Raw genomic sequence first — 17,631 nt, 5'->3', positions numbered from 1 at the left:
CACCCCGCCAATGATCATCTTCTTCAGTGGGCCTGTCGGTGCCACCCTCTGCCACTAACCAACTGACCATTTTGGTCCAAGAGTCAGGCAAGTATCCTGGCTGGGGTGGGGGGCAAACAGGAATCAGGCTGCCAGTTTCCACAGATTAGAAAGTTCTCATGTCCTGGGGTGGAGAGGTTAGCAGCCTGAACACCAGTACTGAGAGAGCCAAGAAGGCTTGGGTTGTCCCATTCAATATGCACTTTCGCTCCACACCCATCTTCCTCACGACCTGATGCCCAAATCCAGACCCCTCTCATTTAAACTATTCCGTGAAGTGAAGCCAGATATCCTGCTGCCACGGTGAAAGGGTTGTGGGTGCCACGTTGTCTTTGTTGACTTCCCACCAAGTGCTCCGCCACACCCCAAACCCATGCCTTCAAAAGGACTTGTCCTTGTGCATGAATCAGCTTGCCTTCTGTTGGCTGCCTACCGGCCCCCACTTCTTCTCAGCAAGCTACTGAAAGATGGGCTCCACCAAGACAAGGGAGTAAACCAAGAAAGGAGGGGGCACCCATCCACAAAGCAACACAAAAGAAGGGAAGAATGGATTCCCCGGATGAAGAGGAAGCAGAGCCAGGGACAGGGGTGCTTCCCAGGAATCGCATGAACATCTGAGAACCTGCTGTGGTTAAGAACAATGAGGCGCTCTGACAGCAACAGCCAAGGCGCACTGGAGAGCTGGAGATCGGGTGAGAAACAGACAACGGAGTTAAAGAAACACAGGAAATTAACTAGGAGAGGAAAGTGGGGGGAGGGGCTGGATATGAAAGGAAATATGGAAAACTAACAACTTTACATCATAATGTGCACTCTGAAGGGCAGCTTGACCAGAAGTTGTGCTAGCTGTCCCTCTATACCAAGAGGATGAGGGGAGGGAGAAAAAGTGTAGGAATGAGCCACGTCCTTACCGTTCAGACTAGAAAAACAAATCAGGTAATACTTTAAAAAAAAAATTAAAAAAAAAAACGGAAGGAAAGGAAAAGCATCCCACTTAGAAATACAGACGTAAATAGCAGGGAGGACAGCCTAGAAGAACTGAGGGCAGCTGCCTCTAGATGAGAGGACTGGTTGGGGAACACTCAGGGCAAAGGGCTGGTCTTTCAAAGAATAAGTCTATGTATAACGTGTGTAACCAATCTTTCTACCAGCAGTGCTCTGATAGAACAAAAAATACATTTTTGGGCGCCTGGGTGGCTCAGTCAGTTAAGCATCTGCCTTTGGCTCAGGTCACGGTCTCGGGGTCTGGGGATCGAGCCCCACATTGGGTTCCCTGCTCAGTGGGGAGTCTGCTTCTCCCTCTGCCGCTCCCCCTGCTTGTGCTCTCTCTCTCTCCCTCTCTCTAATAAATAAAATCTTTAAAAAAACACATTCTTAACTATTCAATAACAAGAGATGTTCTATCACCATAGAGCTTTAGGATTCTTGTTAACCAGTATAATACGTAGCGTCAACGCATCTACGTACAAACTTGTAATGCTGTAATTTCCCCGTAACTGATGTCAATTCTGCTTCAGAGCCCCCCAGTTGACCTGCTGATATAACAGTAGTAATCACAAAGAGCAGGGGCTTATTGATGGTAAGACCTTTCCAAGCCAATGCACTGGGTCTCCCCACCCCACCGAGGCTAACCAGCATCAGGTAGCAGGACCCCTCAGGGCTAGTCATTCAATAAAGATTTTAACTCCCACTGTGAGCCAGGGTCCACCGGAGAGGGGGCTGAGGTGGTGGAAAGAGCCCTCAGAAAGCAACGGTAGCAGGAGGGGTAGGGAGTCACATTTCAGAGAAGACGCTGGGAAGACACAACAGCCCAATGGCATAAACCAGCAGCCTCTCAAAAGGTGTTCAGAGCACTGAGTGTAGGCACTCTTTGTACGTAAAGAACTAACTATATTCCTGTGCGTCTGGAAGGATTCTAGTTGATTTAGCCACTCAATCATGTGTTCTGTAGTGTAGATGAGGAACCCAGGTTGAGAAGAGCTGGGTCCAGTGTGCCTGGAAGAGAGGGAGCTTCAGACCGAAGGGTCAGGGAACGCCTCTCCGAAGGTGGCAGCAGAGCTGGAACAGCGAGGGGCAGCCCTGCCAAGATCTGGGAGGACAGGGAAAGGAGAGGGGGAGAAAGTTCCAGGCAGGGAGAGCATGTGCCAAGTACTAAGGCAGGAACAAACTTGGCTGACTCAAGCGACAGCAACAAGGGGGGAGGTGAAGATGAGGTCGAAGGGCTGCTGCCAGAGAAATCGTTCCCCTCCATCACCAAGCCGAAGCCGTGCTAAAGGTCAAGAACCCGGAGGGACAGGTTCACCCAACTTCCTCCAGACAGGAGAACGGACTTGCCCAAAGAGCCATGGGGCTGTAGTTTCTTTTCTTTTTTAAATTTTCTAAGTGATGCAGTTTTGAATTTTATTTTCTTAAGAGTATTTATTTATTTATTTGAGAGAGATAGAGCGAGTGAGGATGAGGGGGGTGAGGGGCAGAGGAAGAAGGAGACTTCCTGCCGAGCAAGGAGCCCAATGCAGGGCTCGATCCCAGGACTCTGAGCCGAAGGCAGACGCTTAACCGACTGACCCACCCAGGCATCCCTTGAATTTTATTTTTAAAGATTTAAATAATCTCTATACCCAACATGGGGTTCAAACTCACGACCCTGAGATCAAGTTGCATGCTCTTCCAGCTGAGCCAGCCAGATGTCCCTGTAGTTTCTTAATAAACAGGAGCAAATTCTAGAATCTATTTCAGAAATAGGGTGCTCCCCTGGCTGGTAGATCAGCTGGTACACATTATGTGAGTCCAATAGGGGCTCACTTTCTACTTGGAGTTCTCAGCAAATGCATCTGCCAGGAAGCCCTGGGGTCACACCACACATCAGCGTTGGAGTCAATGCTAGGCCCTTGCCCTAGCCCCCCACCCTCTCAGATGAATGTGTTCCAAGAAGGCAGTCCAGCCCCAGGGAGCAGATGGGAATGGATGCATGCATGCGTGCGCACACACCCCTTGCTACTTCTCTGAACCAGACTTTGCAAAAACAACCTCGGTCTCGAGCCAACATAAACCATAGGCAACAGAGGCCCTTATACGGCTCGAAGGTTTCTTAATCAGAAAAAGATAGATGGGCTGGAGTTGGCAGCTCCGAGTTAGAGGAAGGGAGGAACAGAAAAAAGGGGGAGAAAACAGGACGGGGGTGAGGAGCAGAATTCATCCAACTCCTTCATATCTCTTCAGCTTCAGCGGCCCCCCAGTAAGAATGCCTAGTAAGGGGCATGGCTCTTACCGACTCTCGTTTTTGTTTTGGTTTTTAAGCCAGAGAACACCAGTAATCAGGCTGCTGACAAAACCACAGTTTTATTACAGAGTTTTTAGCGTCTGTGTAGATAGAGGCCTGCTCTTGAGTCAGTGACTTCCCATGAAAATGGATAATGTCATTTCCAGAGAAATTGGCCACTAGGGCAACCAGAGGTCCTAAAACTAGGGAGTTCCCTGGCTCCTGAGCTGCCTGCGTCACAGGCCTCCCTGGCCCAGGAGGCAGAACTGGGCCTCTGCCACAGATCCAGAACAGAAAAGGCAGCCCCAGGGACCTCTTCAGCAGCCACCGCCCCCTCCCCCCTCATACACACACCTCACAAGAGTTTCAAGGGTGACTTTATTCTCCTTCCTCCCCTGACTGGGAGACAGCAGCAGTGTCCGCACCAGGACCTGCTTGCATGCTGAAACCACATGTACTTGGCCTTCCTAAAGGATGCCACCTGCTAAAAATAGCACACAGCACAAGCTTGGCTGGGTGGGCCTCACCAAAGTCAAAGGACAAAGCAAGGAGGTTATTCTCAGCACAGCCTTTTCTCATCAGAGCTCAAGGCACATCAGGGTGCAGGCCTCCTTCCAAGGCAGCTCGGCAAGTCACTCCTGCTCCTTTCTCTGTGGAGGGACAGGAAGGAGGTCTACGGAAGACTGGACTGGCCTTCCGATCCACTGCCCAGGCCAAGGCTGGAGGAGCAGGGGTGGGGGAGGCGGCATGCTGAGGGCTGGGCTTGAACAGATCTGTGCTTCCTCCAGCACAGACCAGGCTACTGCCAGGCAGCAGCCCATTGAGGGCTCGGGGATGGGTCTCATGACCTTCATGTGAGGTCTGGCAGGCTGCATTATTATGAGCCAAGGAATGAGGGACTTGAGGTTGTCTTTTCAACCAGGTGACTGAGCTACACCAGAGGGCGCAGAGCCGTTTCCAGGCCCTAAGGCACAGCGACCTAGCCTACAAGGCTGACTTAGTCACAGTCATGATTTGTGCTGCTCAAAGGCACTGGACAGTTGCATAATTTGGAGCTAAAACAGGACTTGGAAAAGACAAGAGTGTTCGAGCAGGACCCTAAACTTCAGTTTCCCGTAACATGAAAACATCCTGTAAAATGGATTATGAATCCCTCCATAGGGCTGTAATGAGGCTGATGACTCAGAACACCCAAGAGCCTCTGTTCGTGGGGTACATCATTTTAATCTTTGAAAAACCCAGTTTCATGTTCCAGATGAGGATGGAAGGATAACAGGGCAGTAAGTGAGAAACCGTCTCTAAGCATGCGGGTAAAGAGAGAACCGTCACTTAAGCGCAAAGCAGCCCTGCGTCCTGGGGTCCGCTTAGTTTCCTCAGGGCCTCAGCTCCCTCACACACGAAGGAGAAATACTTTACCTCGTAGGGCTGAGATAAAATAAAAAGGGAACACGGCTGACTCTTGAACACAGGTTTGAATTGCGTGGGTCTACTTGTATGTGGATTTGGGGATATAGTACATTACTGTAAATGTTTTCTCTTCCTTATGATTTTCTTAATAACATTTTCTTTTCTCTAGCTTACTTTTTTGTAAGAATACAGTATAGAATATACATAACATACAAAATATGCGTCCACTGACTACTATGTTCCCGTTAGGCTTCTAGCTGGCATTACGCTAGTAGTTCAGTTTCTGGGGAGTCAAAAATTATACAGGGATTGTTTTTTTACTGCAAGGCATGGGGCGGGGGGAGGCAGGGCAGGTTGGTGCCCCTAACCCCCATGTTGTCAAGGGTCAACTATAGTTTGAAAAAAACCTAAGATGCCAGGTATACAGTAGGTGCTTAACAGGTACCTGTTAATGCCTCCTATGCTGGCTGGCTTCAAGACAGGAGAGCTCTCACATTATATGCCTGTCTAGCAGGGCTCAAACTAGGCATGCCCCGGACTAGATGAGGGGGTATCTGGAAATAAAGCTCACTCCCCAGAGCTAGCCCCACACCAAGACTTCAGGACCCCCAGTGTGGCCCAACTCTCCCCAACACCTTCTGTAAAAACAGGCCTAACCCCCAGATGGACTGGAGGGACAGAATGAAAACGACGCTTGTCTGTAAGGAGCCTGCCAGTCTGGTTCAGCACTAGTCCTGCAGTAGGATCCTGCAGGAAGTCATCAGGTGTGAGTGAGGGACCAAGTAGCAAATCCGCTGACAGTGAGCACGGGCCTTAGACAACCAGCAAGGACCTTTAAGATAATAAGTTTTTAAACCGAAACAGCTTTCTGAGGGCTTAGCATCTGCCCCTCCTGCTTCACACCCCCATCCCCAGATTCCTCAGGACGCTCCTCTCTAGAACCATTTCTTAATTGATCACTGCCTTCCAAACTGGCAGACCAGAACTTGCTTCTTAACATGCCATAGATAGAGATGATAAATAATTTGTCACCAAAGCTATGGATTTGTGGACTCTAGAGGACTAAGCCCAAACATGTGATACTTTATACAAAGTGAGGCAATCAAGCGTGTACAGTTGGACCAAAACTAAGACCAGCGCTGTCCAACTAGAACCTTCTGTGATGGTGAAAATGTTCCAGGCCTGCACTGTCCAGTACTGGCCACATGAAGATACTGAGCACTTGAAATGAGACTAATGTCACCAAGGAATGGATTTTTAAACTGTATTTAATGCTTAAAAGTTTTATTTTATTTTTTTAAGGTTTTATTTATTTGACAGAGCGAGAAAGCACAAGCAGGGGGAGCAGCAGAGGGAGAGGAAGAAGCAGGCTCCCCAATGAGCAGGGAGCCCGAATGTGGGACTCGATCCCAGGACCCTGGGACCATGACCTGAGCTGACCCAAGCCGAACCAAGTCGAAGTAGCCGCTTAACTGACTGAGCCACCCAGGCACCCTTAATGCTTAAAAGTTTAAACTGAACCAGCAACACGTGACTAGTTGCTACCCTATAGGACAAGGCAGCCCTAGACCCTCTTCCCTAAAGATAGATTTAGGAGATAAGAATAGAGATATAATAAATAATAATAATAATAATAATAATAATAATAATAATAATAAGGGGCACCTGGTTGGCTCAGTCAGAGGAGCATGCAACTCTTGATCTCGGGGTCAGGAGTTCAAGCCCCATGTTGGGTGTAGTGATTACTTAAATAAATTAAAAACTTAAAAAAAAAATATTTAGCACAGTAGCATCTTAGAGCTAAGAGAACCCGAGATGCACTTAAAACAGTGGACTGTGGCATTTTTTTAGTCTTTGACTTTCACTATCCACAGAGCTATGCTTTCCAGCCCAAACACACCCCTCCCCATACACAACCCTGCAGATAACCCACCTTGTAGCAGCCCAGAGGCATTCAAGGAGCAGAATCCGAACATCCCTGATTGATGGTGACCAACCCTCCCTTTACCAGCTGAAGAAACTGAGACCCCAGAAGAGTCCAGAACCACTGCCAGGTTTCAGCCCTGAAAACTGCACCCCGTCCTTACCCACAAACCAGGGCTCTTGCCAGCTAAACCCAGTGTTGAAACAAGCCTCATTCATGAGCCCTCAGCACTGTACATTTTTCGTCTACAACTCACCTGGGGCTTCGTTCCTGAATGGATGGGCCTCAGCAACACCGGGCTGAGTGAAGGCAGCCAGCCAGTATTACCAGATGGGGACAGAATGTTTACTATCAACTGCTGCAAACTACCAAACTGAGCTGTAGAAATGCTCAAATGGCCAGGATTCGGACAGAAGAAAGACCATTTAGTAGGAGGAAAAGAAAGTAAGGAAAAGGACACCTTGAAAGCTACTTATTACTGAAAGCCAGTCTTCAAAATGCTGCATGATAACATACACTCTCATTGCAACAATCTGCTTAGAAAGCACCAGAAAGATTAGGAGAAAAACCCACGGATTTCACTATTTCTTGGTTCTTCTCACAAAAGCCCTCCAGAGGACGTAGCTTAAGCGCAAAGCCATACTTGTCAGTATCTCTGCCCCTCAATTTGTATTTATATTAGCCATCGAAACAATCCCGATTGACCTCCAGCGTCACCCACCTCAATTGTACTCAGAGGTGTGAGGATTAAAGGATCAGGGAGGTGTTTGCTTGCAACTCTCCCAGCATAAGGCAGTAACTGTCAAGGAAAAGGCATCCTTTAAATTATAGTTCCCACATCCCCACCAGCTACCTCTCCAGCCTGACTCTGTCCCACTCAAAACACTGTCATTGATCCTGTTTTCCAAAACCCAAGTAAGAAAATCAGGTACTGGAGCCAGCAGAGCTGCTCCTGGGAGTCCCACACACAATGGGTACTTAATGTTAAATGATCATAAAGGTGAAACCTGCATGAGGCATTACACCAGAAAGGGCTGTGGAAAAAAGAACTTGCCTTAGAAAGCCAAGTTTAGGATTTAAATACATCCCACGCAGATTAGCAACTCAAATGGTAGGAGGGGATTTCAGTGGGACAAGAGGCCCAGAGGACCCCTGCCTTTCCAGAATAGAGGAAAACAGAATGGCAGACATAAGGTGGTTAACTCATAATACAAAATTGTTGACTTCCTCACAACAGCACAACAGACCAAGCTACAGAGAGGTCCTCTTATTCTAGACTCACAAGAAAGATCAGGAAGGAGTGGCCTGGGGAGAATGGGCTGGAAGGCACCAGCTGGCCAGGCCCATAGGGTGCCCACTCCTCAAAACCCTGAAACATGCACTCGACCGTATCATGTTGTTGCAGGCCAGAGCCAGGAGGCTGGTAGCACAGTGTGGGGAAACCAATTTGTTTTCCTTCCAACCAAGGTTCCGGGTCAGAGTCTAGGGGGAGGGGCATTTTTAATAAAATCCAAATCACTCAAGTGATTCAAGAGAAACAACGTTAATCTCAGAAATTCTTTAAGAGGAGGAAAAAAGCAATGCTTGAACAGCCATCATGAACCAGGCACAGTGCCCAGTCTAAAATATAATCTCAATCTGTCTTTAGGATGAGAGGGAACACTGTAAAGGCTAAAACTAGCCTTCACCCACAAACGATGGCTATGGCCAGGCCTGGGTCCAACACCCACGAATAATTTAGATTACCAACTAGAGCAAAACAAATTGCTTCAAAATACTGATGCTCAGCGATCTCACCCTGGAGCCACATTCACTTGGTACTTGAGCAGACCCCCTTGACAACAGACACCTACGTGCTCGCCCTGCAGTGGCCAAGCGTTGACTTCCTAGATACAGCTGGGAGAAGGAGAGGATATTCATACAAAAGGCTCCAGCGACTCAGAGATGTCTCACTCAAGGGCTTAGATGGGATCAATTCTCCACAAATTTTGGGCCATCACCTAGCAACTGCATGACAAAGGAGCCAGTTTAATCCAGGTAGGCACTGAAGCTTCAATGATTTGCATACCTCTAGCATCAAAAGGCCCTCTTCTATCCTAGAGCCATTATTTCGCCTGAAAATATATCCAGGAATAACTACCCAGAACCCACAAAACTAGTTAAGAGGTGAAAGAGGTTAAAGTTCAACACAAAAGCCCCCCCCCCCAAACATAACTTCACTTGTTTCCAATGCTAAGAAAGTTTTTTAAGTTTTATTTATTTTTTAGGACTCTCTCTACAATGTGGGACTTGAACTCACAACCCCAAGATCAAGACTCTCATGCTCTAACCAGTGAGCCAACCAGGCGTCCCTCAGGAAGTCTTAAATAATCAGCAGGTGAACCACTTGAATGCCAGAAACAGAGAAATCTGATAAACGATCATGTTCACGCTGCCTTCTACTCATTTCAAAGATGCTCTGTGCCTTTAAGAGCAAAGGGGATGGGTGGTGCTTACTAAGAGTCCAAGCTTTGCTTTCTGAATAGAGTTAAAAAAAAAAAAACTAATTTGGGAAGCACTTGGTTACAAGAGCACAGTAAGGTTACTAGTTGCCAGAATTAACAGCTTTTTCTGAATGGTGTTCCTTGATCAGTAATTGCGACAAGGGGGGAGGGGAGGATAGCAAACCAACAGATATGACCGTACCAGGTGTCCAGCAGCCCAGATTTCCCTGCATGAGATACATTTAAATACTAAGTAGCCTGCACTTCAGTAGGGAAAAGATAGCTGGCTTAACCTAATTGTTCTGCTCATACCCCCTACCCGGCTTGAGCCGCCTCCACTCACACCTGGTGAACAGCACCGGGTTTCTGTTAACCGCTGCGGAGCGGGAGGAAGGCACCCGCCACCCTGGGCATCTCCGCAGGAGAGGAAGAGCTTGAAATGCCCAGGGCTTCCAGCAGTCCCGGGTCGGTTTGGCACCGCCCACCATCAACAGCGCCTTTCCTTCCCTAAGCATCCCTCTAAGGGGGATAGGGAGGGACTGTACCCTAAGGCACAATGGGACTGATGAAAGCCTGCCCCCGAGGCGTTCAGACCACAGTCTTCCCAAGCACATTTTGACCCATAACCCCGAAACTAGCGTGGTCCCTCTACACCACGGGCCTGGGGTGGGGGGGAGGGGTGCAGGTCGACTGTGACACGTGACCCACGCGCCCCGGGGCATGAAGTCAGCAGGCACACCGGGCAGAACAGCCTCCACCTCTCCCAACACCCTTGCAGGAGCTGCAAATGCTAATCCTCTCGACAGACACCAAGCCTTTGACCTCAGGACCCTAACTCGGTTCAAAAGGTCCCTGCCCCCAAAACAGGGTTCCAATCACCACCGTGCCCTAGCCCATCCTCCGCGTACCGCAAACCTAGTCTCTTCCCAGGTTCGCCGCACTGAACTCCAGGGCTAGGCTACCTGCACGGGTTTGCCACCGCCGGGCCTAGGTGGGGAGCAACCCAGCGCGAGCTAAAGGGGCCCAGAAGTTGGGTAAGGTTCCTGAAGTGACCATTTCAACTCCAGCCCTTCAGGAGGAAGAAAGGGGTGCCCGCGGGCCTCGGGGCACCTCCTCGCCCTTACAAGCACCCGGCCCTGCCCAAAGCCCGCCCCGCCGCCGCCTCTCCCGGCTCAGACTTGGGTACACACGACCTTTGAAAAGTAAATGCGTGTGGGGTTGGGCGACCTTGGGTGGGACGCGCTCGGGTCTGTCTCACGGGAGGGTGTGCGCGCTCGGGGAAAGTTAAGCCGCAGAGGGGTGCCTCGGGCGCCGCGTCCTCGCCTCCCCCGCCCCAGAGGACTGTGACGCGCGTGGGGGGCACCACGCGGCCGCAGACCATGGCCCCAGCCGCGCACACGCGACCTGTCAGCAGGAGCCCGCAGGCAGACAACCCTGGCGGGGGAGGACGAGGGGGCGCGCAGGCGACGGCAGGGAAAGGGCCTGCTTCACAGCAGGCGGCGGGCCGGAGCCCCTCCGCACGAGCTCGGCGTCCGCAGCCTCCCGCCTCCGGGACACCTGGAGCGCGCGTCGCACACCGCACCTGCACCCTAGACTCCCCTGCGCCCGACGGCGCCGCCCTCGGGGGCCTGGCAGGTGGTTCTCGGGCCAGCCGCCCCGGCGGCCCCAACTCACCAGGTCCTCGGCGACAGTCGGCATGCACAGTCCTCGCCCGCCGCCGCCCCCCCGCCCCCGGGCCCAGCAGCACAGCCCCGCTGCGCTGCGGCCGCTCCCCCACGTGCTTGCCCAGGCCGGAGGAACACAGAGACATTAAATACTGAGGACGCGCAGCTACGTGCCCGCTGCGCGACGCAAGGCCCCGCCCCCCGCCCTGGTGCCCCCGCACCGCCCCACTCACCTGCGCGTGCGCGCCGCCTGCCTCTCCCGCCCGCGCTTCTCCCAGCTGCGCCAGAGAGGGCGCGGTCTGAAGCGCTCCGCCAACATCCCGCAGCCGCCGCCCGCAGCCTGGCCTCGCTCGGGCTCTCGCGAGAGGAGCTGTAATCTCGGCGGGGTTGGGGAAAGCGGCCTGGCTAGAGCCCGGGAGACGTCGCGGAATCTCAAAGGTGTATCCCGCGAACGCAGTGTGGCGTCCCCTGCCTCGGCTCTGGACGGTCTCCCGGCGTCAGTTAGACCATCTGCCTGCCTTGTCGCGGACAGCCCCCTGGAAAAGGCGGAGAGGCCGGTGAGGGGCAGGGCTCCCCTTGCTTCCCCGGAATTGTCCGCACTTTGTAATGCATAATCAGGTGGCCATTAATAATTGTTCAATAATGACTGCATAATAGGGAGTACCGGGCGCTGCTCAAATGCAACTTTTTTGCCCATTTTCACATTCGGTGATGTTGAACCGAAACGCTTTCCTCTAAATGGGTTTGGGTTTTGGAAAAATTCCTGCGAAGAGGAGGTCACCATGAGCCACTAACTCTGCCAGGAAACTTGGGAAAATAAATTGCCCCCAGACAAGTGACAGGATGGGGTCGCAGTTGGCTAGGCCTGTTCTCAGTCTTAAGAAATAGGGACGTTAAGTAAACATTTGGGCAAAATGCAGAAAAGAGATCATGCCGACCACTAACCCTTACTTGGGAAAACGCTTCATCCTCGTTAGTGATCAAAACGCAAATTTAAATGACAATGAGATCCCATTTACCTATTGAGTTTTAAGTATAAATTCATATATATATGAATCCCAATTGCATGCTGCCATTAGTGTTATGAAGGAAACAAAGAGGAAGCTGAAATAGGAAAGAAATAGCAAGGTTCTATGGTCCCAAAGGCATAAGGTAAAATTTAAACTGAAACGTAGTGGATGAGAAGGAGTTAGCCTTGCGAATAGGATTTGGGAATAAGGATTAGGAAGTATTTCCAGCAGAGGCAACAACACAGGCAAAAGGAGGAAAGAGCTTCTGGTGAACTAGAGGATCAGTGTGGATGGAATACAGTGGGGGTTGGCGGCCGTGCTGGAAAAAGAAGGTTGCAGACAGAGGGAAGAGGGTTGTGGGGAGAGGGTAAGAGAACTAGACCACCTTATAAACTATAGTAAAGCTTGGGTTTTGTTCTACTCTGCTCAGCCCCAAAGCCAAGCATGCTTTCATCTCAGGACCTTTGTGCTTGCTATTTCCTTCAACTGGAACATTCTACAGACCTCTGCAAACTTCACTCACCTCTTTCAAGTCCTTTGCTCAATGGTTATCTACTCAGTCTCAGTGAAACTCTCCCTGTTCTCCCTATTTAAAATTGTAATGACATGTACACACACACACCCACACAATTCTCTGTCCCTCACCCCTTCTTTATTTTTCTTCATAGCTCTTATCACTATCTACATTCTATATACTTCATTTATTCACAAGAGCTAATATCATTGGGGGTATGGCATATGGAGGGCATTCAGTAAAAAAGATGTTTAGTGAATAAACGGAAAGACATTAAAAAAGGTTAAGTAGAGAGTAATAGTAGGGGCACCTAGGTGGCTCAGTCAGTTAAACATCTGACTCTTGATCTCAGCTCAGGTCTTGATCTCAGGGTCATGAGTTCAAGTCCTGTGTTGGGTGTGAAGCCTACTTAAAAAAAGAGAGAGAGAGAGAGAGTGAGTGATACAATATAACTTCTGTTTTTAAAAGGGAACTGAAGCTGCTATGGAAAGAATGGATTGAAAGAAGACCAGTACAGAAGCAGGGAGACCAGAAGAGAAACTGCTACAATGGGCCAGATGAGAAATGGTACTGGCCTGAGCTAAGAGTCATGGCAGTGGGTATGCAGAGACTGCTTTGGACACAAGATATATTTGGAAGGAGCACCAACAAGACTACTTCACTCATGTTGTTGGGGGTAAGGAAAAGAGAACAATGAACGATGCTTCCCCTGGCTTGGATCACTGTGTTAAATGGGGTACAATTTATTGAGATAAGGGAAGATGGGGGCAGGGAATCATTGGTTTCATATGGGACCCACTATGTATATAGTGTTTTGTGACATTCAAGTGCAAATCAGTAGTTAAGTTGTATATGGAAGTCTGGAGCTCAGAAAAGTGGCCCAGGTTGGAAATACAAATATGTATTGAAAATCATATAAAAAGTGGATATTTTAAAGAAAGACAATGCCCTGATGGTGGTGGAGGGATGGAATGTCTACAGGGGAGAACCTGGTATAATGAGGTCGAAGTCATTATGTCCTGGAAGCATTGGTAGGAAAAAATGGGGAGAGGGAGGAAGTAGAAGGAAGAGGGAGATGAGACTATGAAAATGGTTATGAGGAGGGGCAGAAAAGCAGGGGCAAACGAGATCAATATGTTAGTCTTATCCTCGGTGTGGACACATGAGCGGAGGAAGAGGCGAAGTGGGTAACTGGAGTACTAGGGAAAGTGCAAGACACAATTCACAGGAGGGAAGCTGAAAACACAGGATTAACTATAATCACAGCTAAAGATCAACCCAGCAGCTGTGGCTGCGGAGGAGGTGGCCACAAGGTCAGGGCAGTGCACAGGTCACAAGGTGGCCCTAGTGTGAGATGAGAAGGTGGAGGAATGAGAAGGGAGGTGAGAATGGAGGGCCATCCTAAGGACTTGGCCTTGAGGAAAAGAACTTAAACTTTAACATCAGCTCAAAATGGGCAAAAGTCTGCTTAAGGCAGGGATTTTAAGCTAGGGTACATAAAACAGCTTCAAGGATGTGTGAACCCCCTGAAATTGCTCACATGGTTTTTTAAGTATGATGTTTTTCTGTGAAAATAGTCATGGATAGCTTCTATCAGATTCTCTAACCCTGATGCTAAAAAGTAATAATTACAGGGGCACCTGGCTGGCTCAGTCTGTAGAGAATGTGACTCTTGACCTCAGGGTCATGAGTTTGAGCCCCACATTGGGCATAGAGTTTACTTAATAAAAAAAATTTTTTTTAAATAAAAGAGTAAGAATTTGGTAAACACGACAGAAGGCAACACTGTATCTTTAAAAAAAAAAAAAAGAATATGTCAGTCAGAAGGATGAAGTGACAAAGGAGACCAAAATAAAACCTGGGGAGTAAGGAGTGCCCGTCTAAGGGAGAAGGTACTCAATCCAATCTAATCAAGACACTGTCCTCTCTGTAAGTGGAAATGGTCAGATCAGAACCCAATGCTATTATTCATTTGCATCCTTGAATTCTGCTCCTCGTTCTGACTCCGTACCCACCAAGCAACCTTCTGATAATTCTCTCCAAGGAGAGAAGCCATGGCTGGACCTGTGGCAGGTTGCTGGTCCCCCTTACGGGTAGACTCTGGTCACCATAAATTACAGAAATGGCCCTCTTGTTTTCTCCGTCTCATAGACCCTGTGAAGGTTTGTTGTTTGAGTCAGCTTTCAGTTCTGGACCCCAAACATGTGGAGGTTCTGAGCCTGTCATAAAGTTGAGTGAGGGCTTGATACAGGACCATGGCAACTTTCATCAAAACATCATCAATACATCATGTTGTGAGGTTCTTGTTTTTTTAAGTAGGCTCCACACCCAATGTGGGGCTTGAACCACGACCCTGAGATCAAGAGTCACACACTTGTACCGACCGAGCCAGCCAGGCAGCCCTGTGAGGCTATTACAAAGTGAACCAGTTGTCTTCTCTTGGCAGCACATTCAACTTCAGGGGGTATATATTGAGAAATGCCCTGCCTTTCCTACCGGAAGCATCTACAGAAGGAACTTTTTCAGTGCTAGCAAATATGAACTGTCTCCCTAATGGGCAATACAGCGAAGGAGTGTCCTAGCACCTTCAGTTTCACTGAATAAACAAGTGAAACCAAAACCCTCCCATTCTCCCCCAGTTATGCCCCAGGATCATGTGTCTACAGAGAGGAGTAAATTATCTACTCCTAAAGAAGTCAATAGATAGAGTTAGGGAGGGGCGCCTGGGTGGCTCAGTTGGTTAAACGTCTGCCTTCTGCTCAGGTCATGATCCCAGCGTTCTGGGATCCAGCCCCGCATCAGGATCCCTTCTCGGCAGGAAGCCTGCTTCTCCCTCTACCACTCCCCCTGCTTGTGTTCCCTCTCTTGCTGTCTCTCTCTCCCTCTCTCTCTCTCTGTCAAATAAATAAAATCTTAAAAAAAAAAAAAAATAGGGAATAATAATACCCATAGCAAATATGAATGAGCACTTAATGCCCAGCGCTATACAAAGTATTTTCTCCTAATCCTCCACCAACCTCAAATACTAGATGCTCTCATTCTGCTGCGTTCCCATTCTGCAGCCCTTAGTCACACAGCAGTGGAGGCAAGGTTTTAACCTCAAAGATCTGGCTTGGAGCCCATGGATTACCAACTCATTACAGCGCTACTGGAGGCAGACCTAGAAAATCAGCAAGCGGTTTGATACAGGAACCTGTCTGCTCCATGTTTGAATTGTGTCCCCTTAAAAAAGATATGCTGAAGTCCCAACCCCGGTACTTCAGAAGGTGACTTTATTTGAAAATAGGGCTGTTGCAGATTTAAGTTCCGCTGAGGTCATGCCAGAGTAGCTTTGACCCCTAATGCAATCTGACTAGAGTGCTTATAAGAAGACAGCCACGGGAAGACAAGAAACACAGGGAGAAACACCACGGTACAAGAGAGCATTGGATTTATGCATCTGTAAGCCAAGGAATGCCAAAGATTGCCAGCAAACCACCACAAGTGAGGAAGAGACACCACTTCTCAAACACCTTCATTTTTTTACTTCTTCCCTGGAGAACTGTGAGACAACACATTTCTGTTGTTTCTGAGCCACCCAGTTTGTGATACTTTGTTCCAGCAAGCCTAAGACATTGAGACAGTACCTTTCTTTCTTAAATCCACGGAAGCCAGTCGGAAAAAGGGAATGTGAAGTCACTCAGCTGGTGATAAAAGGGGGCTGCCCCCTTCCTCCCCTCTGGACCCAAGGTGTCGTGGCTTCACAGGACAGAGGTCCTATCCAAGTGGCTGTCCTGAAAGGGCCTCAGCTAACCAGTACCCAGGCTCTGGCACCATCACCTCCATATATTTCCGGAGACTTTTTGGCTATATATTTAAGACCTTGATTCGGGTTCTGTTCAGTGGGCATCCTGCAGGGGTATGGTTGGCTCTTTCCCAGAGCCTACTCCACTCTTCTCAGCTTCCTCCAGTGGCAGTACAATTGGGAAGTGGAGCCTAAGAAACTCTGTAAACTACTTCAGACCGAGTGAAGTTGTACCCAAAAGCAATGCAGGTCCTTCACTTATAGCCAAACTCATGCATATAGAGAAGCAATTAATTATCAGAGATTGTTACCTATTTCATTTCATCCCATGGGCGGGATTTCCTCTGGGCCCACTGTCATGATGCTCCCAGGAGGCCACCTGACCGTGCTGCGTGTCTGTGTAGGGATACTCGAGTTGCTTGGACTCTATAAGAAAGCCGCGGTGAGCCCTCTCTGGTAAGGTTTATAATCTGTTGTGCAGTGTTTATTTTGTTAGTTTGCATACCTTTTTGTATGCCACTGCAGCTGGCATTGTCTGCAACAACAAGATCTAGAAGTCTTAGATAACTGCAGGGATAGGAACTTCCATGGGGATGAGACCTTCTGCCAAGGTGACCCACCTCCAGGAATGATGGGGTAGAGCACATAATGACATGGGAGCTCAGATACTGGACCCAAATTTTCCATTGTCCCCAACTTCCACACATGTTCCGAAAGTTCTCTGGAACCATTTTCTTGCTCTATCTATTCTAAAACCTGGCAAGTTTCTGTCTTCTGTTTCATGAGACACTCCAGTTCCCTACAAACTAACGTGTTCTACCCAGGACTGCCACTAGCCCACACAGTGGCATTGTGCAAATTAGTTAACAGGTGTCCCTTCCCCCAGACAGACACAGCTCTGTGCCAGGCTCCACAGTGAGCAGAGTGCAATAGCACAGGCTGGATTTCAGCCTCTACCTGCCCTTGAGCTAGATGTCCTTGTACAGGACACAAACTGCACAACTGTCCATGACATTCCTGCAGTTGGGAGTGAGTCCTAACAGAACAAGTGCTGTCTATTATGACACGATAAGCCAACCGGACCTCCGGGGGTTTTGTGCACAACACTGCAATGGCTTCATTCACTTAATTGCTGCCGAAGCCTACAGTATTGCCTTGTTCAGCATAGATTTTTCTTTGGTTGTTTTTGTTTTTAAGATTTTATTTTTAAGTAATCTCTATACCCAACATGGGGCTTGAACTCACGACCCTGAGATCAACAGTCACATGCTCCACCCACTGAGCCAGCCAGGCATCCCTCAGCACACGTATTTAAAAAGTGGGGGCACCTGAGTGGCTCAGTCATTAAGCATCTGCCTTCGGCTCAGGGCCTGATCCCAGAGTCCTGGGATTGAGCCCCTGCATCGGGCTCCCTGCCCCGCATCGGGCTCCCCGCTCAGAGGGAAGCCTGCTTCTTCCTCTCCCACTCTCCCTGCTTGTGTTCCCTCTCTTACTGGCTCTCTCTCTCTCTGTCAAATAAATAAATAAAATCTTTAAAAAGCGCTTGT

The 17,631-nt window shown here is 49.0% G+C and overlaps 1 protein-coding gene and 1 long non-coding RNA gene across 7 annotated transcripts in view; one reads left to right on the top strand and one right to left on the bottom strand.

Moving 5' to 3' along the window:
• Positions 1–11,133, bottom strand: part of AKAP1 (A-kinase anchoring protein 1) — a 35,997-nt gene extending 24,864 nt beyond the window's left edge. Inside the window, exon 1 of one of the 2 annotated variants that reach the window (XM_044390755.3) lies at positions 11,010–11,133. The gene's annotated coding sequence lies outside the window, so the exon portion shown is untranslated. Of the gene's footprint in view, positions 1–10,786; positions 10,985–11,009 lie in introns of those variants that run through there. The other variant, XM_026517408.4, reaches the window with a different exon arrangement.
• The window catches only part of LOC113268849 (uncharacterized), a 62,017-nt gene continuing 55,420 nt past the window's right edge, over positions 11,035–17,631 (top strand). For 2 of the 5 annotated variants that reach the window (XR_008961164.1, XR_006411518.3), the window contains exons 1-2: positions 11,035–11,333; positions 12,769–12,976. This is a non-coding gene — a long non-coding RNA (uncharacterized LOC113268849). The remainder of the gene's footprint in view (positions 11,334–12,768; positions 12,977–17,631) is intronic. The other 3 variants (XR_008961165.1, XR_008961163.1, XR_003321281.4) reach the window with 3 other exon arrangements.

Source organism: Ursus arctos, unplaced genomic scaffold, assembly GCF_023065955.2.
Source record: "Ursus arctos isolate Adak ecotype North America unplaced genomic scaffold, UrsArc2.0 scaffold_24, whole genome shotgun sequence".
Classification (NCBI taxonomy): Eukaryota; Metazoa; Chordata; class Mammalia; order Carnivora; family Ursidae; genus Ursus; species Ursus arctos.
The sequence above is the reverse complement of the archived record's forward strand: the minus strand, read 5'-3'. Positions and strand labels throughout refer to the sequence as shown.